Source organism: Cynocephalus volans, chromosome 9 (genome assembly GCF_027409185.1).
Source record: "Cynocephalus volans isolate mCynVol1 chromosome 9, mCynVol1.pri, whole genome shotgun sequence".
NCBI classification, from domain to species: Eukaryota; Metazoa; Chordata; class Mammalia; order Dermoptera; family Cynocephalidae; genus Cynocephalus; species Cynocephalus volans.
In genome coordinates this window covers 43,339,485-43,366,866 of record NC_084468.1, presented here as the reverse complement: position 1 = coordinate 43,366,866, position 27,382 = coordinate 43,339,485, and the positions used below count along the sequence as shown (strand labels likewise).

Genomic DNA, 27,382 nt, shown 5'->3' with positions numbered 1-27,382 from the left:
GGTCTGGTTGGGTGTGGTACAGCACATTCTTTATAAACAAATTGTGTGTGTGGGGGGTGGAGTTAGTGGCATGCACGCCAATGTATCTTTTTATTTTTGTTGCTATTCTGGTGTGTTCTTGGGTTGTGTGGAGCAGGGACCCTGAACTGCTGGCCAGCAGAGAGCTCATGTCTAAAAATAGAGCATGTTTACTTTGCTGGCGGCTGCTCAGTTTTTCTTTGGACTTTGCCGGTAGCAGTTGAGTTTTGAGTTTCTCCTTGGACTGCCTAGTTCCTAGACATGTGTGTGCAGAAATAAAGACTATTCTTTCTTCAACCAAGGTTCCAAGGACCTTTTTTCCAGTTACCTAGCTCATAGACCTGCATGTAAAGGGTTTGTGACCCAGTCTGGACAATGGGCTTGAGGGGTCTGTGAGCTCCAAACCCAGCACTAGCTCTACACTTAGAAAAGCAAATAGTTTTGCCTTTCTCACCTTTGTTTAGAAGTTTGCCAAGGTCATTATCCTTGAAATTCAGAAAATTTTACCAGTCATATGTATCTGACAATTCTCTTCATAAGACTGGTCATTTTTTCATACACACATTATTCAGTGTTGATAAATGGCACAGGCTCTGTTATAGCTTGGCATTTGATTATATTTTCTCTTTTCCTTTCCTCAAAGGATAAACAGAGTCTGTTGAAGATTGAAGTCCATGTTAAGCCCGGTGAATTTGATAGAGGGAGGGATTGAGCATGGACCGTTTTCCTCTGAGGCTGACCTTAATCTCACCTTAATGGAGTGCCCTGGCAGGCCGACTCTAAGCACAGTAAATAATGGCTGATAGAAGGGCAGGTTGTTTCTTCTTTTGCCTTGTTCTTACCTTAAAATATCTTTGTGCAATCTCAAAATTTCAGGTGCAGGGTGATACCCCTTTCTAATTTCTAATGATGCTTAAATTTTCTTTTTATATGGATTGTCATCTCAGGGGATATTGGAACAGAGGGCTAAGTCAAATATGTATTCTTAGATTATCATCTGCATATTGCTGCTCTTTTTAAGCTTGTTTGGATAAAAGTTGATGCAGGTATTTATTGGTAAGAAAGGAAACAGTTTAAAACCCATTGTTTCCTGGAGACATTAGATTACATCTCAACATGGATGTAAGATAAGGTATGCAAATAGATTGGATTTATATGTTATATTATCTACTGTGTGTTAAAGGCAACACATTTACCTCCCTCCCTCCGTCATTCTGCACTACTCTAAACTCCTCTAAAGACAGTACAATGGAAATGTATGAAGTTATTATTATTCATTTTACTGAATAAAACATTTGGAAGTCTAGATATTGTTTTTGTTTTATTTTTTCCACTCAGTGCTTGTTATTTATTATCATGGCATCATTTATTTTATCAGCAAGTGTTTACTGAGTTCCTATGAGCCAGGAGATAATGTTGGGGATTATAAATATCAACAGGACAGTCTCTGTCCTCTGGTAGCTTGCTTTTTAGTCGAGAAATGTTACACAAATACTAGATGATAGACTCTATGATGAAAAATTAAGGTTGGCTAGAGAGTAATGGGTGTTGGTTATTTCAGGTAGTATGGTTGGGAATGCCTCTTGGGAAGGTAACATTTGCAGTGATCTGAATGAAGGGAAGAAGCAAGCTGTGCTCGAGGGGAAAGCTTTCCATGCAGAGGAATTGCCAAGAGCACAGGCCCGGATTTGGGAATAAGCTTCTTGAATTTGAGGAATTGCAGGAAAGTTGGTGTGGCTAGAATAGAGAAAAGGAAAGGTCAGAGAGATCATAGATTTTTTTCCTGTATTTGACGTGAAATTAGTGTAGGATTTAGAACATGGGTGGAGTGAATACATTTATATTCCAAAAAGATGACTGTAGTTACTACATGGAGAGTTGGGGAATGAGTACATGCAGGAATATCATTTAAGAGTCTTCTTTAATTGTTTGGGCCAGAGATAATGATGGCTCTGACTGGAGTGGCAGCAGTGGAAATGGAGAGAAGAGGTCAGATTTAGGATATACAGTGTTTCAAAAATAGGGCTGACCTTGTTGATAGATTAGGTGTGAGGGTGTGAGGGAAAGAGGATGTCGTACTCTTTTACCTGCCAATAATCCTGCACACTGGGCCAGTTGTCGAGCTAGGGCTGGGTCTGGAGCTCACAGACCCCTCAGGCCCATTGTCCAGACTGGGTCACAAACCCTTCACACGCCAGGCTGGGTCCCCAGACCTATGAGGTCTGAGAGCTAGGTCTATGAGCTAGGTAACCGGCAAAAATGTCCTTGGAAGCCGTAGGTTGGAGAGCATGGCCCCACAGCGCAGCGGGTGCAGCAGACGCAGCGGACACCCGAGGCAGCCACCAGCTGAGATGGCATCACCGTGCATGCACACTAACTCCATTCACACACACAATTTGCTTACAAAGAATGTGCTCCACCACCCCCAACCAGATGGGCAGGCAAGGGGGCCTGATTAAACTATTCTATTTTCCCAACAGAGGGACTGCCAGGGTTTTGGCCTTAGCAATTGGAAGAATGTTGTTATTACTTACTGAGATGCAGTGCTGGGGGTAGGTGAAGATTCTGGTATATTAAGAGCTGAGTTTGTGATCCTTTAGATGTCAGGGCAGATAGTTGGATTTGTGGGATCAGTGCTCAGAAGAGAGAGAGGGGGCTAGAGAGGCCATCTATATGCTGACAAAACCCAAATTTGGATTTAAGGCCTCTAGACTGGATAGGTCACTTAGGGGTAAATGTCAGTGGAAAAGAGGGTCAGGGATTGACCCTGGACTTCCAACATTTAGAGCTGGGAAAGAGGTGGAGGAAGAGCAGCTCATGAGGAAGAGGAAGATAACCAGGAGAGTGTGTGGCATTTTGCAGTCCGAGTGAGGAGGTGTTTCAAAACGGAGGTAGAGAAATGCTGCTGTTGATTCAACTAAGAGGAGGAATGAATATTGACCTTTGGATTTCATGAGGTTGGAGGTCACTAGGACCATTGATAAGCGGTCCTGTGGAGTGTGGAGGTAGATAGAAGAAAGAGTGGGTAGAAGAAAGAACGATCTGAAGAAGGAAGGCGAGTGAAATACTAAACACAATTGTCTGAAGGACTTTTATTACAAAAGGGAGCAGAGAATAGCAGTTGTTGAAGGGGGTTTTATGATCAACGGAGGGCTCTTTCTGTTTTTTTCCTTTAAGGTGGGGATCATTATAGTATATTTGTATTCTGATGGTCATGATCCTTTAGGAAGGGAGAAAAAAGATGTGAGATTTTTGTCACCTTGAAACTGATATTTTCAGTTTTAAAAAATAGTTTGGAGATGGTTGGTGTTGAATTGGAAGTTTCTTCTACCTCACCCTCTTCAGGGAGGCTCTGTGATTTTCTTTTGCTTTTCTCCTTTTGGCTTGATTCATCTTATTGTGTATCATGTTAGATTTTTATCTTTCATATTTCTGGTAAATGGTGATTATTAGGAAGTTGAACCAATTGTGTATAAAAAATGTAAAAGACATTTAACAGGGAATGTGTTTCCCAAGGCCATTGTTTACCACAAAAAGGAAACCACTGACTTCTTGTTACATCATGAAGATAAAATTATTTTGTGAACACAGTACTCCTTTTATGACTAGCATTTTTTTTTTACTGTGATCAAAAGAAATTATTTTATGAAAACAATAAGTTCATGGGAAATGTAGACTTTTGTTATAAGCGGGGACTTATTCAGTGAAAGCCCTTAAAAAAGCCTGATTTCTGTTCATAACATTTCAAATTCCTCTAATTCTGGAGGTAGTTGCTGTAATTTAAATTATGGAAAATATAGTTTGAGGAAGTTAGAAGCATGTATTTAGTTCTTAACAATTTCTTGAAATGTAGTAAACAGCTATAACTAATTTTGAGAGAGAAAATGTAGCAATACGAGTGTAATATTTATTAGCAATCTGAAGCAGAAGGAGGAAATCCATATTTCTGTAAATATAGTTTAATATTATAGTGAAGATATATTTAAGGTATAAGTAGACAATGTATAACAACCTAGTATCTCCCCTCCCATTGTAAATTTATGCTTAATAGAAAAATCCTCAGCTAAAATGTGATAAAAACAAGAATTCATGGAAGGCAAACGTGATAGTAGATCTGGGCTCACTGGAGACCAGCCTTTTGAATCATTGAACTCAGTTGAAATTCTGTCTTCTACCCTTGTTCTCCTTTGTTCCCTACTCCCTACTCCCTACTCCAAACATCAAAACAAAAACCATCTTGGGTAGTAATAAAGCTTCCCAATTTCTAAGAGATGTGCATATGAACAAGAGTCTTAGAACAGCTAGAGATTTTAAGATGTTTAGGTTTTAAGCTATTCATATCATAGATACAATTTTGTTGTATAAATGTGACCCTTCTGCTGGTATAGTGATCTCAGCCTTTAAAAAAAATTGATATATAACTTGCACATGTGACACATTCCCCTTATGATACTACTGGTTTTGTACTTCCTCATTCCTGCCGCTTAGCTCTCTACCCCTCTGATTCTGGGCTGGTTGGAGGATACGGTTGCCTTAGGTGCTTGCAATCTAGATGGGGAGACAGGAAATAAGGAAATAAAGAAATAAATAATAAAAAACAAGCATATGTCAGATAGTGGTAAAATCTGATATGAAAACAAAATGGAAATAGGGTGGTGACATAGGAGGCTTGCTTGATATTGAGTGGTCTTCTGACCCTCTTCTTTCTCATTTATGAATTGGAAGTAATGATAATCTACCTCCTTAGAGTTTTGTGGATGTAAATAAGCTGTGTGTGAAATGCATCTGGTAGAATACCTGGCATCATACCTGATTATCAAGTATGTGTTATTTTCCTTTTCCCCTTCTTTCTGTAATTTGAGTCATCCACATCTGAGGTGTAGTGCCATACAATATACCTCAACTAGATAGAGTATGATAACCATTTCCGTGTGTGGTTTTGAAGTACTTGTTGAAAAAGTAAATAACATGGATGAGCCTTGAGGAAGTTGTGCTTAGTGAAGTAAGTCAGCCACAAAAAGACAAATACTGTATCACTCTCCTTATATAAGGTACCTAGAGGAGTCAAATTCATAGAGACAAAGTAAAATGGTGGTTGCAGAGGAAGTGGGGAGTTATGGTATAATGGATACAGAGTTTCAGTTTTGCAGTATGAAAAGTGTTCTGGAGATGGATGGTGCTGATGGTTATATAACAATGTGAATGTACTCGATGTGCACTTAAAATAGTTAAGATGGTAAATTACCACAATTTTTTTTAAAAGTAAGGTAAAATTACTCTGTTTTGATAAGGCTTGCCCGCCCTGGCACTTTTGGTAGATATTTGTGAATCAAGCAGTTCTTGGCTAAATCATGCAATAGTAGATTGCTGTTCTTATATTATGAATCTATGTGAGATTCCCATAAAGGAAAACTTTATCAGAAATTTTTATCATCTTAACTTCCAGAGGTGTTAACACCGTAAACTGTTGCTTATAGTGCAAAGAGCACACAATAACTGGAAAAGACATTTTCTATTGTTTTGTTTTGTCAATTTAGAAAATATTTATTGGGTATGTATTGTGTTGAATGAACAACAGTAACATTTGCTGAGTGATGTCTGCCAGCTAATTGTTCTAAGTTTATACTTCACAATATGTATGATACTTATAACACTTTGTAATATTTATAAAACAGACCTTGAAGGTATTATTCTCATTTAACAGTTGAGAAACCTCAGGCTCTGAGTAAATGAGTGATTTTCTAGTTTAAAAATGATTTTAGAAGAATTTCAATACATAAAAATGAAGGGACGGCATTCCAAATGAAAGGATTTTTCTGAAGGACAAGTAAGTTGCTTGCCATTTGATTTTTCAGGACAGTAACTTTGTTATACTGATCACATAACAACTCATGTTTTTATGAAAAAGGGATGAAAGGGAGTAAGAATCAAGCTTATTTTGGGGACTTGTTTCAAATTTAATTTTGTTTGAATATTTACATGTTTCAGAAGTCAAAACGACACATTGAGAAGTCTTAACTTCCATCCCTGTTTCCTTGCTGTCCTTTATAGGTAGCCGTTTTTACCAGTTTCTTATGTATCTTTACAGTGCTTTTTTACAAATACAAACAAATAAGAATAGGTATTCTTACTTCTTTCTCTCCCCTTTTTCTTAAATATACAACGTAACACATTATTTTCTTAAACACAGAATATAGCATATTATTCTGTCCCTTGCCTACTTAAAATGTTCTGGTAATCTTTTTAAAAATGTACAGTGTTTCCTTCTTCATTTTACGGCTGCATGGAATTCCTTTTTATGGCTGTGCCATAGTTGATTTTACCAGTCCTCTTGGGTTGCTTCACAAAAATCCCATAGTAATCTTGCTGTAATTTGCCATTTTGTAAATGTGCAGTTTTATCTGTTTGGTGATGTCCCAGAAGGAGGATTGTTGGGTCAAAGGTTAAATGCATTTTTAATTTTGTAGATATTGACACTACCACCAGCAGTGGAGAATGCCTGTTTCTTAGGGTAACGTTTGAAAGAAAGGTAGTTCTAGGGCCATTATCCCAAGTCCCATGATGTATATGTCCTCAAGTCCTGTGTAAACACTATTATGACTTTTGTGTTATCAAGAAATAGGTAATATGTTTAGCATTTTCTTTAAGATGGTGAGGAAATTTATAATATACTTGAGAAAGATTTTGTGGGTGGCAAAAAAACATTTGTTAGGAACTTTAAAATATTAATTCTCATTTTCTTGTCGTCTCTTTCCAGATAGATTCTTTATCTGTATAATTGAGATCTTTTTTCTTTATAAGTAACTTCTTGACCAAATTCTCAATTATAAAAATTTATTTTATAATTAATACATGTTATATGGAAGATGATAAAATGTTAACAGCTTTTGTTTTAAACGTAGCTATTTCTAACAACTTTTGTTTTAAACATTGCTGTTTCTAATAACCAACCATATTCCACCCCCCCCCCTTTTTTTTTTGTTTTCCAGCCTTTAACGTTCCATGTCCCGTTTCATACTTGGTGAATCACTTCTGCTTTGCACCGGTGTGCCCACTTGAGTGCCTATAAAGTACAAGCTGCAGATTGAAAAAGCTTCTTCTAGATGGATCCTTTCCAAATTTGGTGTCTTTTCTACAAACTCTGTGCCTCAACAACCATTTCTAAGTGGTAAGGATATATGTAGTTTTTTTTTTTTTTTCTAAATAAAGAATAATAGAGTAAGACATTTGTAAAACACTTGTTGTTTGGATTGACTGTCCCCTATTCTAGGCCTTCTTCTCTTTTTGTATACAAGTTATTACCTGCACTTTTTTTCCTAATTTTTTCTAAGTCACATCTAAAAGTAGCAGTAATGTGAGGTTTTCAGAGGCTTCAAAATATTCTTTACATATTACATTCTGGGTACAGTATAATATGTGATATTTCTAAAGAATAAATATAAAAATATGTGAACAACTTTTTGTGTGTGTACTTTATGTACTTTATATATACTCTGTATTTCCTTATTGTAAGGGTAAGGTAGTTTATTCTGTTACTATCTTTTCCTACCTATTTAGGTGTTTTGAGCCCACTGGGCCAAGAACATCATCTTTCTGGTGATTGCAAATTATGTACACATTTATGGGCATAAGAGAGGTGTGTAATGCCAGCTCTTCTTTTTATAGCCTGACACTATGTGTGCCTTTTCATATTCTAAAATGTTTTTGGAAACATAGATGCCAGTTAGCCAACAATATTTCTGGACATCTCTGAGATTTACATAAAACACATTTTTTTTTTTGAGGGGCAGAGGAGTAAAACTGAGCAGAAGTGGGAGACCCTTGAAACAAAAGATTGAAGTAGGTTCATTTTGAGACAATCATTCAGCTGATATTTAACAAATGCCTGTTATTTATGAATGAAAATATGTAATGACATTTAACATAATAAAGAAGTAAGTCACCAACTGCAAGCCATGGCATTAGATGAAGGTGAAAGGCAGGTAGGTAGATTGAAGAATGGGGTACATTTTAGCTCTGGTTCTAATCATTGATTGCATAGTGTTCTTGAGGACAAGTTAATTACCCTTAATGGACCTCAGTTTTCTTATCTATGAAACGAGTAGATTAGAATAAAAGATTTGTCAGGTTTTTTTGGTGCTTTCATACACCTAACACTTTATGATCATAATGAACAAATTGATAGATTTTTGGGTTTTTTGAGGATCCCTAGCCTATCTCATAGAGACATTTTTGGTCTATTTTTGTTGAATTATGGTGTGAGAATAAGGTCCCCACTATCAGAGCATTTTTCAATTAATCCTCTGTTTTGAAGTTGATGTCTTTCTTTTGTTCCTGTCTTCCTACATTCTTGTCTCTCTCTTCTACTGACCTCTAGGACTTGCCTTCACTTGACTCAGATGCTCCCTTTCTGTTCACTCTTGTATTTTATTAGTGATTTTCCTCATGCTTCCTGGACTTGTCTAGCATCCATTATTTTCACCTTAGAAATCTTCCAAGGTCGGTACATCTTAGATCACTGGTTCCTATCCTGGAACCCTTTAAAAAAATACAAATACCTCCTGAAACAAGTCTGGGAGAAGTCTCTGTCATGTAGCTGAAACCGATTAGTAAACCAACACTAGCTCACCAGGACTGGAGTTCCCAGATTCTGTGTACTGCTCGTTTCCTATCACTTCCTGCCTTAGATCTCATCATCACCTGGAACAGTTCCATTCCTAGGGTTTGGAAAGAGGGTCTTCTTTTTTACTTCAAGGTTTTTTCTTGTGACTGAAGAGGAAATGTTTTGACTTACTTTAAACTTTTATTATGGAAAATTTAAAAAACATGCAAGAGTATATAGACTGGTATAATGAATCCCTTTGTATTCATCACTCAGGTTCAATAATTATCAAGTCATGGCCAAATTGTTTATCTATTCCCTACTGACTTTCCTCCCACTCCTGTATTGTTTTAAAGCAAATCCTAGACATCACATGACTTATTTCTATTTTAGTATGTATCCTTAAGACCCTTTTAAAGAAAGATATAACCACAATACAGTTATCACTCTTTAAATAAAAATTGCAACAATTTCAATGTCGTCAAATACCCATCAGTGTTAATTCTAGTTCTCTCACATTTTAAAAGCAGTTGATCTGATTGGATCAGTATCTAGAAAACCTCACCCCCAACCCCCCCACTGCAATTGGTTGATTTTTTTCTTAAGGTTCCTCCCTTTTCCCTCTCTCTCTCTCTCTCTTCTCCTCCCTTTCTCCTTTTGTTCTTAAAATCTATTTGCTGAACAAATTAGTCATTGTCCTATAGATGTGGATGTTCCTGATTGCATTCCTGTGAGGTGATTTAATATGCTCATCTGTCCTTTGTATCTCCTGTTAATTAGTAAATGGATCTAGAGACTTGATCATATGCAGGTTTGATTACTTTTGGCAACTAGACACAACATCTTAAGTCATCTCTCATTTTGTGCTGATAATTGCCATTGGCGCTCAATGCTTTAAATCAGGGTAGGCAATTTTTTTTCTGTAAGGGGGCAAATAAGTATATATTTTAGGCTTTTGGGGCCATCTGGTCTCTTCTGTTGCAACTGTTGAACTCTGCCAATGTAATGGGAAAGCAGCCATAGACAAAACGGAAATGAATGGGTATGGCTGTGTTCCAGTAAAACTTTTATTTACAAAAACAGGTGGTGGACTCACTGCTTTAGGTTTTGCCAATGGGTTGCTAAGTAGTGATATTTTAATACTGTAATTCCCTTTTAAATTATTAGCTGGAATATTCTGTAAAGAGAATTGCTTCTTATGTACTATTTGTTACCTAGTAGAATAGCTGCTTTGATAGCTTCTTGGTTATCTGGTATGAAAAGGAGTTCCAGGCTCATGATGTACATTTCCTCTCCACACCTGGTATCAGCAGTTTCTCCAAGGAGCCTTGATTCCTCTTTTGGGAAATGGAATTTTAAGACTACAGTCTGGGCTCTAAGCGTTCTTGTTGTTGATTATTTGATCATTGTTTCCAGGTCTTTTCAGTCATAAGAACTAGAAAAATTTTAGAAGATAGAATACCTCATGAATTCATACTGATACTTCCAATTACATTTCAGCACTATAAAACTTTTACTTAATCTATTTTTACATCCAAATCTTTCTCTCAGCTGAGAATCCTGATTCTTAATGACAACAGGAATAATGTAGTTAGAACATTCAATATTTTACTCATTTATCATATCCCCATTCTATACACACAGTCTCAGAATGGTAATACCGATAACAGTTTTGTTTCTACCTGGTTTTGCTTGATATTATGTCTGTGATATTCACTCATGTTGTATATAAAAGCATTTTTTTCATAGCTGTGTAGTATTATATTGTGTGAAATACCACTATTTATCCATTCTTCAGCTGATGAATATTGAGGTTGCTTCCAGTTTGGGGGCTACTGTGAATAAAGTTACTGTGAATATTCATACTCTTATGTCTTTTGGTAGACATATGCATTTTTCCCTCACGAATATATACTCAGGAATGGAATTTGTAATTCTTTTTTGGACTTAGGGCATATTCCCCTAGGTGTGTTTAATGAATGTATTATATGTATTAGTCATTTTTGCTGTGTAACAAATCATCCCAAAACTTAGCATTATTATCTTATAGTTGCTGTGGGTTAGTTTCTTTAGAAGATGCATCTCAGCTGGATGCCTCTAGCTTAGAGTCTCTCATAAAGCTGCAGTCAAGGTGCCTTCTGGGGCTGCATTCATCCCAGCTCAATTGGAGAGTGCACAAAGGAGCCTTCTTGGTGCTTTCAAGCTCACTCATGTGATTGTTGGCAGGTCATAGGTCCTTTCTGGCTGCTGGCCAGAGGCCAATTCTTGGACATCTCCATAGGTCAGCTAACAACATGGGCAGCTGTTGTTAGTTCAGAGCAAGGGGGGGAGGGCATTCAAGATGGAAGCCATGATCTTTTTGTAATCAATTCTTAAAGTGGCAGCCCATCACACCTGCTGCATTTTTTAAAAAAAAAATTATTGTGATAAAATGTATATAATGTAAAATTCACCATTTTAATCATTTTTAAGTGTTCAATTCACTAGCATTACGTACACTTACATTGTTGCATAATCATCACCATTGTCCACCTCCAGAACTTTTTCATCTTCCCATACTGAAACTGTACCCATTAAACACTAAGTCCGCACTCCCCCAGCCCCTGACAACCAACATTCTACTTTCTATCTCCATGAATTTGACTCCTGTAGGTACCTCATAAGTGAAATACAGTTACAGTATTTATCCTTTTGTGACTGGCTTATTTCACTCAGTATAATATCTTCAGTGTCATTCATGTTGTAGCATGTGTCTGAATTTCATTCCTTTGTAAGGCTGAATAATATTCCATTGTGTTTATATACCATACTTTGCTTATCCATTCATCTATATTTGAGTTTTTTCTACCTTTTGGTTATTGTGAATAATGCTACTCATGAACAATGGCATTCTGCTGTATTCTGTTTCTAGAATCAAGTCTGTAAATCCAGTCCATACTAAGGGGAGGTGATTAAATACAGGTGTTAACACCAGGAGGTGGGGATCATTGGCACTGCTCTCAGAGATACCATGCTATTTAAGTCAGTCTTAATAATTATTCTGTATAGTTATGTCACCAACTGGATATATGTTTACATTCTTTTATTTTAGATATTTAGTAACTGTTCTAAAATGTAATTTTGTTACATAATCATGTATAATAAGTTTCTTAGTTCCAAAATTAAATCCACAAAACAAGGTATATTCAAATGAGTCTAGCTTCTATCTTTTGTTTTCTCCCTTCCCTTATAATCATATTCTAAGAACTTTCTTTGTTTTTTTAAAATATGAGAAGCCTACATATTCATATCCTTCCTTTCTTATGTAAATGGTAAAATACTGTAAACCTCTGTTTTTTTACTTGATATATTTTGGAGATCACTGCTTAGTAGATTACTCATTCCTTTTAATATCCCATTGAGTAATTGTGCCATAGTATTTATTTAACCAGTTTCCAACCGATGGGGATTTGGATTGTTTCTAATCTTTTGCAAATGTGAATAGCACTGCAATGAATAACCTTATGAGTATATATCTTTTCATATTTTGCCATTGGTTATTTAGGACAGATTCCTAAAATTGGAATTGCAGGGTCAAAGGGTAAGTGAGTATGCGGTTTTACTAGATATTGCCAGATTTATCCTAAGAATCGGACTTTTTTGTGTTCCTATCAGTAATGTGTGAGAGTACCTATTTGTCTATACATAACTTTGTCAACAGAATATGTTGTTCAACTTTTGGGGTTGCTGCCAAATGGAATCTCATTGAAGTGTTAATTTCCATCTCTCATTATGCCTTACATTGAATAGCTTTTTATATGGTTAACAGGCATTTGCATTTCTTTTTCTAGCTGTCCATTTCTTTAGCCCTCTTTTTTCTGGATTTGTTGGCATTTTCTATTTTATAAGCTCTTTATACATGAGAAATATCACCTCTCATTTATTTATTTTCTTCTTCCAGACATTTAAATAGAGGTATTCCTTACTCTGCTTTCAGTCTGCTTCATTTTCTTCTCCTTTTCTGTTAACGTTACATTTATTCTTCTGGCTAAATTATAATTCGATATTTAATGACTCCACTTTTACAGCTCAGAACTATTCCACTATTTCTTTAAACTCAACATGCCTCTAATAGAATTTGACTTTATCCACAAACCTAATGTTCCTGTGTTCCCAAAATATTACTGTTTTCCCAGTTGAGAAATTGAAGTGACCTTTTATGGCTTTATATATTATTAATTTACCTGGTAGGTTGAGCACCTAACAGGTTTCAAGTACTGGGCTAGTCCCTAGGTAACAAATGGTCATAATCCTAGCCCTCAGCAATGGTCTAATGGGAGAGTAGATATTAAACACACACCCAAGATGGAAGCCACAGTCTTTTTGCAATCTATTCTTAGAGTAACAACCCATCACACCTGCTGCTTTTTTTTTTTTTTTTTTTAAATGTGTAAGAAATCACTCTAAAACTTAGTGGCTTAATACAAATAACTGTGGTTAAGTATTTCAAGAGAGAATTTAAGGGTTGGAACACATTATTAGATAAAGGGGTTGCGGGTTATCTCTTTGAGAAATTGACACAAACTGAGATTTGAAGGATGGTTAGGGTTAGCTTGGTGAAAAAAAATCAGGATGCCAATTTCCAGACATAAAGAACAGTACGTGGAAGGATCCTGAGGCAGGAAAGAAGTTGAGCTTCTAAGAAATGAAAAGACCAGTTTGGCTGGCATGTAGGGAGGAGGAGTGGAGGGGCGGAGGGGCATGAGATGTCATCTGATTTACTTTGTAAGAAGGTCAGGCCAGCTAAGGTGGGGTAGTCCATTGGAGAGCATGCATGTGGAAGTCAGTCAGGAACTGGTTAGCTGGTTGTAGTGACTGTGAAAGGTGACAGTGCGGGCTTTGTTCATCCCCTCACATTTTATATTGACTCCCTTGCTTCAGAAAGATATCTCTCGACTATCGCAGATAGATTTTTAAAAATTAGTCCCACTCTGTTTTAGTCCCTTTTTAGTATATGTGCTGCCGAAGCGAGCACCTGTTTTAGTCCCTGTTCCCCATCCAGTCTGCTTCAGAAGATAACTTTTAGAAATCACAGGTCTGTTCATATCACTTCTTTTTCAAAAACTCATGGGTGGCTCCCTTGTGTAAGAATGAGATTCCTGCCTGCAGTAGAAGCCTTTGTCATTTTCTTTAAACTTCAAGATCTGCCCTCCTGAGACCACCTTCCTTTAGGCAGCCAAGACTGTTTCTTTTTAGCTTATCTTCCCTCATGACATCTCTGCCTCAGGAAGTCCAGATACTTTTTATTGTTTCTTAAAGGCTGTGCTCAAATCCTAACTGTTGCCCTAATCCTTCTCAGATCCCCTCAGTCTGATTTTTTTTTTAACCCACATGTTTTCCTTTGTTAATATAATTCTAAGATTCATCATAGTTAGTGTTATATTGGAAATATTCATGTATTTTTAAAAAAAAATATATTTTTTTGGAGTGCAAAGAATTGTGTGTAAATATATATTTTTTTCATAGCTGGTAGGAACTCAGTAGATATCTGTTGAATTGAATTGTATGAGATTAGGGAGTATTCCATGCTGTAGTCAGTCATTGATATCTCTTTTAAAAGAGGCAAGTTTCAAGCACAGTTTTGTAAATATCTTGAATAGAACCTCCAGGGAATGACCTCATTGAAAGACAGAAAAATCTTGCCTTTACAGTTCAATGCACATCGATAATACCTATACTCTCTATACTGGTTTAAAAAATATATGTTCATATGGCAATATCAGAAGAGTTCTTGTGACTTAGTGGGAGTAATGGCATATTATGAGCATTAAATATGTGGTTTCCATGGTGGTGGAGAATGGCCAATAAAATCAAGAATATGTAGCATATTTAAATATATCTCTGCCTTTACCTGAGATATCTTGTAGACAGTTTGTCCACCTGGCTAATTTCTTAGCATGTATCTTTCCAGGCTAAGTGTAATAGTCTGCATATTGACAAAGATTAGTGTTCTTGATTCTCATACTTGATTTTGTTAGTTTATCAGGGCCAGCCAGCCCTGGCCCTGATAAACTAACAAAGGGAAGGGTATTACCATTTACTGAGTACAACTTACAAAATGGTTCTATGTACTTCATCTTTTTTTTTTTATCCTTATAGGTTTCCCTCTCTGCCTTTTTTATTCCATTCCTCCTTTACTCCTCTTCTCTCTTCTTTTCTTCCTATAAATGAGATTGTCGCATTAAGTTACTATAGTTTATATTGTGTAACTGTACTATACACATTGTGCTGTCTTCTCATAGGAATTGATTTCTCTGAAGTTATAATGGAAATGAGGTTTTTACAGATGTGACTTTTTAGATATTAATCCAAATTTTAGTTTCTTTGGATCACCTCTTGAATTAAATGATTTTTTGTCTCCTAATATGAGGGTTTTCAAAAAATTATGGAAAGATTGGTATCATCTCTTTTTTTTTTTTTCCGTGACCAGTAAGGGATCGCAATCCTCGGCACGGTGTTGCCTGCACCATGCTCAGCCAGTGAGCGCACCAGCCATCCCTATATAGGATCCGAACCTGCGGCCTTGGCGCTACCAGCGCTGCACTCTCCCAAGTGAGTCATGGGGCCGGCCCTTGGTATCATCTCTTAATTCCATTTTTCCACTAACTTTTTTAAGTACCCTGGTCCATATTGATGCAATAAAAGGGTTTGGCAATTGTAATTATTTTGGTTCCATACTGAATGGGATATGTTTTTTTCATCTGAAATGTAGTAGAGACCAAACCTTTTAAACCTATTTAAAAAGTAAACTTACTAAGGTCATATTTCAAATTTTTGGTGTTTCAACATTAAGTAATAAAAAGTATGTTGGTTGTATTACTTTAAAAATATCTTCATGGAAATTTTAAATAAACTTGCTTAAGATTACATTAGAACATTGAATCTTAGTTTCTGGAATACTATTTTAAGTTTTTTTTAAACAAGTTACTTTGAAACATTAACTAGGGCACGTACTTATATTTAAGAATTAAATTATCATTTGTTTCTATGATCTTCAATCATAATGCATTTAGTTTGGAGTGATGAACGTTTTTATTTTTAAAACTGAGACTCTGTATAACCAAAAATATTCCATGTAGCTCATGGTTTGACAGGTTTATGAAAGGCTTAAAAGATAAAATTGTCATAAGTGAAATATTGCATTCCACATAGGATTTATATAACTAGTAGTGAGGTGAAAAAACCTGATGAAATGACTCAGTTCTTCACTTTGCCCTCTCCACGCTTTACTTTCTCTCTCATTTTAAATTCTACATGAATATTACAGCTTCAAATATAGTGACAGCATTAATTCAGTAGACTGATAGATTAAAGACAAGCTTTTTGTTTTTTTGAAATAACTACATTTGTACCATATTGAAACTTTCTCCCAAACTCTCATTGTAGGACAGTTTAGGGGGGATTGTCTTAGAGCTGGATGAGTCACACCACGAATTCCTTAAGGTCGTAGACAATGTCTTATTCATTATTTGTGTTCCTCACAAATAAGCTTTGGCACTTGATATACAGTTGGGGTCTGTTCACTTCTTCTACCGTACCTACTGTTAGGTTTCTAGAAAACTTAAAAAAAATTTTTTTTTGACATTTTTCTTTAATCTAATAAATCCTCCAGTTAACATTTCCATCTAGCCTTAAAATGATTTAAACATATATTAAAATTCTTAACAAGAAGAGGAACATAACCTATATTGGGAAGTTGGTCCGGAGATGGCATTCAAAAAGTAGTATTCCGATGACCCTGAGCGCCACTAAACTGAGCCAGGGACCAAATATTTTCTCAAAATAGAGCAGGAATAAAGGAAAAGAGGCATGTAGAGACCCAGGAGAAAAAGGATGATTTAAATGGAGTGAAGGGAATTTTCATTTTAAACCACAGATATGTGTATTTTGTTAGGTTTTCCTCATAATGTAGAAACTGCCGATTCAGAATTTTGCAGCTGATTGAATTATCACTGTGTTTAAACTGTTAGCATCCATTTTGAGGATGCATATATCTTAGGTTAAAGATTGAAGAATCTTGGCTGAAACGGGACTGTCACTTTCCTTTATAAAGTTGTTTGTTGGACTTTTACTAGTAAGACATGAACAGAAGAGGATTGAATTTAGTGTTAAAATGAGCATCTCTGTGATTTGTTGTTCATAATATGACTTCTCCTTTTCCCGTCTATTTTTTACTTTTGATAAGGTAAATTTTTTCTTTTCTTTTCATGAAATAATTTAAAGGGAATTATGAGTTAATAATGTTTAATTATTGTTTTCTGAGTGGTCTCTAGCTTTTGTTCTGAGGTTTAGAATCAATGTAAGAACATATTGAAATTATAATTGCATTTTAATTTGAAAACTTTATCTCATATAACTCCATATAACAGCTTATTCTTTTAAAATATGAGTCTAGCTGTATTGTATTTCTCAGTTCATTTACTTGTTTTGTTAGTTTCTACATATGTAAAGTTGTACATTTACAGAAATTATGGGATTGTTTGGATGAAAATGAAGTAATGCATATAAAGCACCTACCCCAGTTGGTGACATGTAGTAGGCCCTCAGTAATTACTGGTTATTATTGTTCTTATTATTGGGTACTTAATTAATTTGGATTTCTAGGACACCATTTCTTAGGGTGCAGTGGACCAATTCTGAATTCTGTCCTATATTGGTGACTTGTTTAGACTGACAACCATGGTGAAGAATAAAGCCTATATGTGGGGTGGGGTGGGAGTGGGGCTTACTGACTTCTGTATGCAAGTCCTTTCAGAGTTACTGGATGTGGACTGGAATGTGAAGGATTAAGCTTTGTGGCATGTTCTATATGGTCATCCACAGTGACCAAACTGATTTGGAATGTTGTTTTGTTACTAACTTTGAAATGTGTTATTTTCTATACAGAGGATGTCGATCTGAATAAATTGCTTATTATCTTTTATAAATTTCTAGAGTGAGAGGAACTGTCTGTCAGTGTAGATCTTACCCCACACAATACTTTCTTTCATAAACATGGAGAGGAGGCAATACCAAGATAACCACTTTTGGGATAGGGCCAGGAGCTGTTGTGTAACTCAGAGGGTATATGATAGTACCCAGCTTTGGAGCCTGTCACACTGGGAGGTTCTGGCTTGGAGGCTTACAGTGAAATAGCCTTGTTTTTAAGCCTGAATGTGTTACTTAAATGGCTTTTTAAAAGTCAGCCTAGCCAGCTCCTCCAATAGAGGCAAGAAGCCATTCATGTAGTTCAAGATTGTCCTTCTAGTTAGTCTTCTGGTAACAGAGGCTGTGAGTAGCACTTCCTCAGTGAAGATTTTCCTGTCCATTCCTCCACTCAGATTGATGACTGTCTCCTTTGTACCTGATTGTAGCTTGAACACATTTGAGTAACTTCTTTCAAAGCACCTGAAACACATTGTTGCACATGTCCCTCTTGCAGCTTGTCTGTAAACTCCTTGATGGTGGCGATCGTGTCTATGATGCAAGTGTCATGTAATACAGATTCTGGGAGCTCAGGTTGACCCTTGGTAAATGTTAAATGCATGTCTTCTTGTATCTTGTGGAAACTCGTCAACATCAGCTGGTTTAATTATATTGCTTAACTTTATCTCTAACAATTCTTTAATGAAAACCTCTAGAGAGGCTATTCCTATCCTGTTCTAGCCCATCATTCCCATTCTTAACTCTTTCTTCTCTGCCAGTGAAATTCTCTATTTCCGTTATTTCTTTTAAGTCTTTCTCCATGAAGCTTTGAAAAAGTTTTTAGTTAGTAGTAATTAACATTTAGAAATCCAAGGAAAGGGGAGACATTTAAACTGGAGCTGGAAATTTAGAATTAGCCCCTGATAAAAATACATTATTTTTTGAAGTAACAAAAACATGTTTGTAAACTTTTTTCTCATTTAAAAATCAGAAATTAGATTAATATTGGTAAAAATTATAGATTTTTTTCCAAATAATTTAATTAAAAACCTCAGAATAGTGGGAATTTTGGGTAAAGCTTCTGGACAGAGAGAATTGTATTATAACTTTCAGGTTCTCATGAGAAATGTATCTTTTGTGTCATATGATATTTTATAGTATTATGTAAGAAGTATAGGGATTTACCTTATTGGCCGTATTATAGAAGGTTTTATTTAAAATTGGAAGTTAAATCAAATTTATTTAAAATTGGAAGTTTAAATCAAAAGGTTTGATTTAAAATCAGAAGTTTATTTAAGTTAATAATAATTTATTGAAAGTTAAGAAATTAGAGAGGATACAAGAAGATGGAAAGATATCCCATGCTCTTGGATTGGAAGAATCAACATAGTGAAAATCTCCATACTACCCAAAGTGATATACAAATTCAGTGCAATCCCCATCAAAATTCCAAAGACATTTTTCTCAGAAATGGAAAGAACTATCCAGACATTTATATCGAATAACAAAAGACCACGCGTAGCCAAAGCAGTGCTGAGCAAAAAAAAATAAAGCTGGAGGCATAACACTACCCGACTTTAAGCTATACTACAAAGCTGTAATAACCAAAACAGTATGGTACTGGCATAAAAACAGACACACTGATCAATGGAATAGAATAGAGAATCCAGAAATCAACCCACACACTTACTGCCATCTGATCTTTGACAAAGGCACCAAGCCTATTCAGTGGGGAAGGGACTGCCTCTTCAGCAAATGGTGCTGGGATAACTGGATATCCATATGCAGGAGAATGAAACTAGACCCATACCTCTCACCATATACTAAAATCAACTCAAAATGGATTATGGATTTAAATATACACCCTGAAACAATAAAACTTCTTAAAGAAAACATAGGAGAAACACTTCAGGAAATAGGACTGGGCACAGACTTCATGAATACGACCCCAAAAGCATGGGCAACCAAAGGAAAAATAAACAAATGGGATTATATCAAACTAAAAAGCTTCTGCACAGCAAAGGAAACAATTAACAGAGTTAAAAGAGAACCAACAGAGTGGGAGAAAATATTTGCAAAATATACATCTGACAAAGGATTAATATCCAGAATATATAAGGAACTCAAACAACTTTACAAGAAAAAAACAAGCAACCCAATTAAAAAATGGGCAAAAGAGCTAAGTAGGCATTTCTCTAATGAAGATATACAAATGGCCAACAGACATATGAAAAAATGCTCAACATCACTCAGCATCCGGGAAATGCAAATCAAAAGCACACTGAGATACCATCTAACCCCAGTTAGGATGGCTAAAATCCAAAAGACTCTGAACGATAAATGCTGGCAAGGTTGCAGAGAAAAAGGAACTCTCATACATTGTTGGTGGGACTGCAAAATGGTGCAGCCTCTATGGAAAAATGGTGTGGAGGTTCCTCAAACAATTGCAGATAGATCTACCATATGACCCAGCTATCCCACTGCTGGGATATACCCAGAGGAATGGAAATCATCAAGTCGAAGGTATACCTGTTCCCCAATGTTCATTGCAGCACTCTTTACAATAGCCAAGAGTTAGAACCAGCCCAAATGTCCATCATCAGATGCGTGGATACGGAAAATGTGGTACATCTACACAATGGAATACTACTCAGCTATAAAAACGAATGAAATCCTGCCATTTGCAACAACATGGATGGACCTTGAGAGAATTATATTAAGTGAAACGAGTCAGGCACAGAAAGAGAAATACCACATGTTCTCACTTATTGGTGGGAGCTAAAAATTAATATATAAATTCACACACACACACACACACACACACACACACACACACACACACACACACACACACAAAGAAAACCGGGGGAGGGGGGGAAGAAGATATAACAACTACAATTACTTGAAGTTGATACAACAAGCAAACAGAAAGGACGTTGTTGGGGGGAAGGGAGGAGAGGGAGGAGGGAGGGAGGTTTTGGTAAGGTGCAACAATAACCAACCACAATGTATATCGACAAAATAAAATTAAAAAAAAAAAAAAAAAGAAAGAAAGTTATTGTATGTAGGAAAAAAAATTGATGTTATTTAAATTTTTGCAGGGGAAAACTAGTCCTTTTAAGACAAAAGCAGAGGAGACCATTTGAGCCAAGAAATAGTGGACCTAAGAGTACTATAGATCATGGCTAAGTTATGAAAGTTTTATATTGTCCAGTCTTCTTAATGTTATTTTTCTGTTGTGTTTGGCCTTATTTAAGTACTTAATAATACTTGATACTTAATTAAACAGGCAAGAAAAAAATAGTACCATTGAAACTGAAAGTAGTAATTTAATTTGATTGAGTTGTAGAATAATATTACAGTGAATTGTTTTTATACTTTTTATGGACAAAGTAACAAGAGTAATGTATGTTATGTGACATTTTTTGTGTGCTTTGTGACATACGTTATATCCACACAGAAATACACATACGTGCATATATACACACAATGCATATATTTTAACATTTTAATATGAGTTTTCAAATAATATATAACAGCACTGATTTTTACACTTAGTAGTGTGTGGAAAACTTACATTTAAATGATTGAGACCTTTACATTTATGTTTAGTTTGTACATTATCAGTTGAGTGTAATACATTTTTATGTAGTGCCTAATTATTTATATGAAAGTCACTTAGCTAGTGTCTGGGAGATGTAATGTTATGTACCTTTTGGGGGGATCACAATCTCAGAGCCAAATAAACTAAAACCAAAACTAAAGAATTATAGAACAGGAAGAAACTTTGGAAGTTGTCTTCTCTTAGGGGTGTGTTTAAGCAGCAGCCCCCTGATTCCTACCCAATTCAGTGTCTCCTTTGCTCAGTAAGCAGGAGGAGATGTGAGCCAGGTTTTTTAGTCCGGGGATTTACAAACTATGAAGTCAAGAAATTATTTTAGTGGGAAATGATGAGACTATACCACACTTCTTTTCCTTAATAGTTTAGAGACTATCAAACTAGTGCTGATTATTTCAAATATGATATCATATATCATGTGTATGTATACTGGGATGTTACATAAAATGTATTTTTTTTGGTGTGGTTTTTTTGATGGCTGGCTGGTATAGGGATCGAATCCTGGACCTTGGTGTTATCAGCACTGCACTCTAACCAGCTAAGTTAACCAGCCAGCCAACATTTTTAATGTATTTTTTTTACTGTGGTGAAAAGAGTTTGGAAAACATGTCTCTAATCTGTCCACTCCATTTTCACTTTAAACCTGGGGAGTAGCCATTCTCCCTTCATCTCTAGATATGCTGCTTACTCTTTTTGCTGTGCTGTCTGGCTATCATGACTTGACTCCAAGGTAGCATGTTTTCTATACAGAAATCAGGTGGTATTTTCCCACAATACATCTTAATAAAAGATGTGTAGCAAGATAGTTTTTTTAGTACGCTCATCTTGGTTGCATGCCTCTGGGTGAAAATAAAACACTTGCTGGCTCTAACTGTTAATCTGTAAGTATTGTTTATGGTGTGCCTAACTTGGTACCAAGATGTGATTTAGGCACCAAGAGAATTTGGGTTATTTAATACTAGTACATAATAAAACTACTTATCAAATATTTATGTGGGCACATACAGAGGCATAATTGTGTTCTTGTAATGCACAGTATAAATACTAATATTGTTTTGGAGAATCAGCATGGTATGCTGAAGCCATGGTTTAGAAAAATGCATTGTAGTATGGTTTTTATCTGTGGGAATTACTGGCAAGTAAAATTGAGAAATTCTAAGTAAGTTGTTTACTTCACTTTTGAATTTGGCTTAAATATTTTTGGTCATGTTATTTTTTTTATAATCATTGAATTATTGGTCTGTAAGATCTATGGTAGAAGCTAAACCATAATTGTTTTATAGAAGTTATTTTAATATATCTTTAAAAAAATTTTTTTTAAATTTATTATTAGCATATTCATTCTTACAAATTGTGATATTTCTTTATGCCCTTTGTTTTCTAAACTCCATCCCCTCCCTTCCCTCCATTTCTAGTATCCTTAGGTTTGTTCTCTGCTTCTGAAAGTTTAATGTATTATTGTAGTCTTTTCTTTCTTTCTTTCCTTCATTCCTTCCTTCTTTCCTCCTTCCCTCCCTGCCTCCCTACCTAGCAGCCAGTTGTAAGTGAGATCATGTGGTTTTTCTGTTTCTTTCTCTGGCTTATTTCACTTAACATAATTTTTTCCAGACTCACCCTTGTTACTGCAAATGGCAGAATTTCATTCTTTTTTATGGCTGAATAGTATTCCATTGTGTGTATATATCACATTTTCTTTATCCGGTCATCCGTCGATGGACACTCAGGTTGGCTCCAGCTGCAATGAACATGGGAGTGTAGCTATCCCTTCAATGTGATGATTTTCATTCCTTTGGATATATACCCAGTAGTGGGATTGCTGGATCATATGGTAACTCTATCTGCATTTGTTTGAAAAACCTCCATACTGTTTTCCACAACGGCTGTACTAATTTACAGTCCCACCAGCAGTGTAGAAGAGTTGCCCTTTCCCTGCATTCTCTCCAGCATTTGTTATTCTTGGTCTTTTTAATAATGGCCAGTCTAACTCGGGTGAGATGATATCTCAGTGTGGTTTTGATTTGTATTTCTCTGATGACTAGTGATGTTGAGTATTTTTTCATGTACCTGTTGGCCATTTGTATGTCTTCATTTGAAAAATGTCTACTCATCTCCTTTGCCCATTTTTTGATTGGACTATATGTTTTTTTTACTGTATAGTTGTTATATCTTCTTTTAAAGATATATTTTAAAAATAATTTTCTCCTATTAAGATAGTTTTAAAAATATTTAAACAGGGAGATTGGTAGAGTAAATGTTCCCATGCCTGCCCATTTCTCAGCTTAACTGTTTATCAAGTCATTGTTTCCTCTATACCCATTCCCTTTCTCGAGTTCCCAATTATTTTGATGCATCTCCTCTGTCATAAGATTTCATCTATAAGTATTTCAGTATGTATTTCTAAAAGACAAGGACTCCCATTGTTAGACAGATGAAGTAGAATCTTACAAATCTTTCTGAAGAGTGTACTGAAGTTATGAATACTAAAATTGTGTATGTGATGTTAGAGTGATATAAAGGAAAATCGAGATCCTTTAAGTGGAATAAATACAAAAAAGAAGTACCTGACAAGCACTTGTACCAAAAAATAATAGAAAAATTACAATAAAAAAAGCCAGTTAATAGCTTTTAAAGTACCCATGAAGAAGAGGGAGAAATTGGAATTTTAGAACAGTCAGTATATATCTACATTTCATATAGTTCATACCATTTGAAATAACAAATCTGTTTCAAGACTCTTTCTTGAGGGAAAAATCAAAGATGTATACAAAGATTACTAACCAGGATATTCCTGCAATATTATTTATAGCAGTGAAGAATTGAGCCTAATACTCAATAGTAGTGAAATGATTAAATGAGGATAATATATTTATAAAATAATGTTTGTAACCAGTAGGAATTTTACAATGATTCCAATTATATAAAATGTTCAGTGTGTTTTAAAACTGTGAAAGAAATTAACCCAGATATTAACATGAATTAATAGTGGCTATCTCTAGGTGTTAGAATTATGAGTAATTTTTATTTCTTCATTACATTCTTGGGAAATTATTACAAATTTTGTTGTCAGCGTATGTGGTATAAGTTAATAAATAATAATGTTAAGTGCTTACTATGTGTCAAGCACTTTTCATCAGTAGCACTAAGAAATTTTATTATCCTTATTGTATCGATGAGGAAACAGAGGGATAGAGAGACTGAGTACCTTGACAATTTGAGTGTACCCTTTGAGGTTTATTCTTTGCTTCTAAACGTAATTTTATATCCAACAATTGGGAAGATACTATAGATATTGTTTTGTTTTTCCACTTCTTTCTTAAAAATGTATGGTGAGTATTATGGCATATTAGTCAAGAATATGGATTTTTTTAATTGTTAGATAACATTTTATCTTATGAATATACTATGATTTTTTCCAACTGGTCTTTTGTTTTTGTTCTTTGCCTCTACCACAATATTCTGCTCATAGGAATAATAGTACAATGAACATCTTTGTAAATGATCTGTATGTGCATTTCTGATTATCTTTCTGTAAGCCCTTAGAAGTGGAATTATTGGGTCAAAGATCATAAACATTTTAAAGGCTTTTGATACAAGCTGTGAGATTACAGATGACACATGATCATCCTTCCTTAAATTTAGATTAATTGTTTTGGGGCTATAAATTTGGAGAAATAGGTTATCTAAATCATCAATGGGAATTTGTGCTTTCCTAGTTTCTCTTTTAGAAGTCAGGCTTCTCTGCTGGAGACAGTAAACACAGAAAAAGAGGAAAAACAAACTTTGGAGATTAAATTGTGGCCATTTACTTGCTTTATGACTTTCAGCAGCTACTTATTCATTTTCCTCTCTGACGTAAAATTTGGATTAGCCTAAACCTTTTTATTGCAAATTGTTTTATAAAAATGTATGAAATATACCTATCAAACTTACATGCATTTTCTCTGATTGTATAGGACCCTAGGATCATAATTAGGTAGAGCAATTTCGGTTGATAATTTTTCAAAGTGTAGATACAAAGTTATAACACATTGATTAGACACTGTGATGGCACTAGAAAGTGGTTTAGATGTTGCATTTTTAAATGTAAAAGACTTTTTTCTAAGGGGTCACATGTTCCTTTTTTGTGACAAACAAGAACAGAAAATTTTTGGTTAATTAATTGAGAGTTTCTGTTAAATGGTTAAGGTTTTATTGTGTATTTCCCTTGAGCACATATCCTTCCAGAGACTTTGTGGGTGACTTCTGTAAAGACTTCAGTAGGTATCGGTGGAGGGAGGGGCATTTTAATTAAAGGGGGTCCAGAAAATAATTAATGAAATCAGAAAGAGAAAATCATCATATGAAGCTACCGAAGAGGTTAGGATTGATTATTCTGGAAAGTCATGAGAGATACAAATGGAATAAGTAGAAAACACTCTACTGAAACTAGAAAACATTCTATTGAAACTTGAAGGCTGTAAGTACATTAAATGGAAAAAAATAGTACCACTTTTTATTGTTAAGTAGTAAAATTATGAAACTACTATAAGGAAACAGTAGAGATAGAAAATAAGTACTGTCTGTATAAGGGGGATTTTTATCAGGGGCTCTTAATCCGTAATTACTGGTTGAATTAGGAAGGCTTATAACGGCAAAATCAGGTAAATGTGCATTTTGGAAGGAGAGGTTCCTACTTTTTTCAGATATGCAAAGGAATGACTCCAGAAAGCTTAAGCTCCCACTAGAATGTAAGCTCCACAAGGCTTGGGATTTTCGTTTTATTTACTCTTTTTGTCCCTAGTTCTTGGCAGATAGTTCTCCTCAAAATACTTGTTGAGTGTATGATTTCTGTAAATGTATGTGTGGTATAGTTATAATAACGGATTTTTAGAAGTTAGAAGTGTAAATACATTCCAGATTTATGGGCTGGTAGTATATTCCAGATTGTTGCTTGTGGAGCTCGCCTAATGTCTGGAATCCTATCGACATCGCCAGTTGTAGCGCTCTTAATCCTGTTCATGTTGCCAATTGTCTAGCTACACAACTGCGCTAGTTGTCGGGCTCTTTTACCTGCCGGTAATCCTGCTCCAACTGGGGCAATTGTCGGGCTAGGGCTGGGTCTGGAGCTCACAGACCCCTCAAGCCCGTTCAAAGACTGGGTCACAAACCCTTCACATGCCAGGCTGGGTCCCAGACCCCCTCACATGCCAGGCTGGGTCACCAGACCCCTCACACGCAGGTCTGTGAACTAGGTAACTGGCCAAAAGGTCCTTGGAGCCATAGGTTGGAAAGCATGACTGCGCGGGGTGGACACTGGAGGCAGACACCTGCCCACCTGCTTCACTAAAACTCCTGTCTCTCTCTGTCTCTCTCTCCCTCTCTTCCCCCCTTCCCCTCCCTCTTCCCTCCCTCTCTCCCTCACTCTAAAAAGATACATTGGTGCGCATGCACACTAACTACACACACACACACACACACACACACACACACACACACACACACACACACACACACACACACCCTATTCACCCTATTTTCGCATGCACACTAACTACACACACACACACACACACACACACACACCCCTATTCACCCTATTTTCCCAACAGTGCTTTACTGGGCTACTTCTATATTTGTTCTAAAATTCTCTCTTAGTGTTTAAATCTAGGTGGATAAGTAGTATGGAGAGCATTTGTATGACAAATTTGTAGTTAAATTCCATTTTTTTGTATGTGTGCCAACGTGGAAATATAATAGAAAAATTATTCTAAAAACAAATATTCATTCAGCAGTATATGAGAAAATGTTATACTCTGATGCCTTTTTCATTTGATTCAATGAATGAAACTTTTATAGAAAACTTTCTCTTAAAATTTTGAATGGAAAATTTGCCTATCATTTTCATTAGATCAAGTAGTATGACAGTAACTGCTATTCTGGCTGAAAATGTAAAACCAACAAAATGTTAACAAATTTACCTGCAGAAAACATTGCTTTGTCAGCAAGAGGTTTAGATTTTTGCAGTGAAGCTTAATTATTCTACTCAGTGTCATCATACAGCATTTTTAGCTGGTTGTATAGTGTAATCTGTGATTGTTAGTCAGTGTAGTATGTTTCCATACTCTCTAAAACTGAAATTTGGGAGAAGGTTAAAAAGAGTGACTGTGAGAAGGTTAAAATGCAAGTCCATTTTTAAAAATTGTGAAAATTATAGCATTTCT

The 27,382-nt window shown here is 35.7% G+C and overlaps 1 protein-coding gene across 5 annotated transcripts in view; it reads left to right on the top strand.

Annotated features, from left to right (window-relative positions):
- The window catches only part of FRYL (FRY like transcription coactivator), a 236,325-nt gene that overhangs the window by 28,479 nt on the left and 180,464 nt on the right, over window positions 1–27,382 (top strand). For all 5 annotated transcript variants that reach the window (XM_063107741.1, XM_063107739.1, XM_063107740.1 and 2 more), the window contains exon 2: window positions 7,008–7,186. The gene's annotated coding sequence lies outside the window, so the exon portion shown is untranslated. The remainder of the gene's footprint in view (window positions 1–7,007; window positions 7,187–27,382) is intronic.